The sequence below is a fragment of the Ranitomeya imitator genome, chromosome 7 (genome assembly GCF_032444005.1).
Source record: "Ranitomeya imitator isolate aRanImi1 chromosome 7, aRanImi1.pri, whole genome shotgun sequence".
Classification (NCBI taxonomy): Eukaryota; Metazoa; Chordata; class Amphibia; order Anura; family Dendrobatidae; genus Ranitomeya; species Ranitomeya imitator.
Window position 1 is genome coordinate 192,416,882 of NC_091288.1, and position 1,064 is coordinate 192,417,945.

Sequence of the window (1,064 nt, forward strand, 5' to 3'; positions counted from 1 at the left end):
TGGAACAGCGTACGGGGCATAAACTATGGAGCATCTTATGGGGCCATCAACCATAATGAAGCAGTGTACGATGGCATATACTATGGAGCATCTTATGGGGCCATAAACCTTTATGGAGCAGCGTATGGGGCATATGGATGGGAGCAGCAAATTAAAGAACGGTGGCGCAGGATGGGAGCAGCACATGACAGAACGGGGGTGCAGGATGGAAGCAGCACATGACAGAACGGGGGCACAGGATGGGAGCAGCACATGACAGGATGGAGGCGCAGGATGGGTGCAGCACATGACAGGATGGAGGCCCAGGATGGGTGCAGCACATGTCAGAATGGAGGCGCAGGATGGGTGCAGCACATGTCAGAATGGGGGCGCAGGATGGGAGCAGCACATGTCAGAATGGAGGTGCAGGATGGGTGCAGCACATGACAGGATGGAGGCGCAGGATGGGTGCAGCACATGTCAGAATGGAGGCGCAGGATGGGTGCAGCACATGTCAGAATGAGGGCGCAGGATGGGTGCAGCACATGTCAGAATGGGGGCGCAGGATGGGAGCAGCACATGTCAGAATGGGGGCGCAGGATGGGAGCAGCACATGACAGGATGGGGACGCAGGATGGGAGCAGCACATGACAGGATGGGGACGCAGGATGGGTGCAGCACATGACAGGATGGGTACCATATACCAATATAAATGCTCGCCAGAACGGGTTCAATAGCTAGTACAGTATATTGTCCCCAGATAATGCTCCATACAGTATAATGGCCTTACACAGTATTCCATGATGTATAATGACCTCATATAGTGCTCCATACAGTATAAATGGCCCCACATAAAGCTCAATACAGTATAATGCAACCCACATAGTGCTCCATACATTAAAAAAAATATCTCTGTCCATTACCCTGCTGATCCGGTCTCTTTATGGAGTCTTCAGATCCTCTGCACATCTCAGTACAGCAGGCGAGTTGTAATGACGTCATTGCGCCCTCTGCGCTGAGATATCAGGCGTAGAGGGGGAATGATGGGAGAGGGAATGTCAGCTGACGCTCCATCCATCATCATT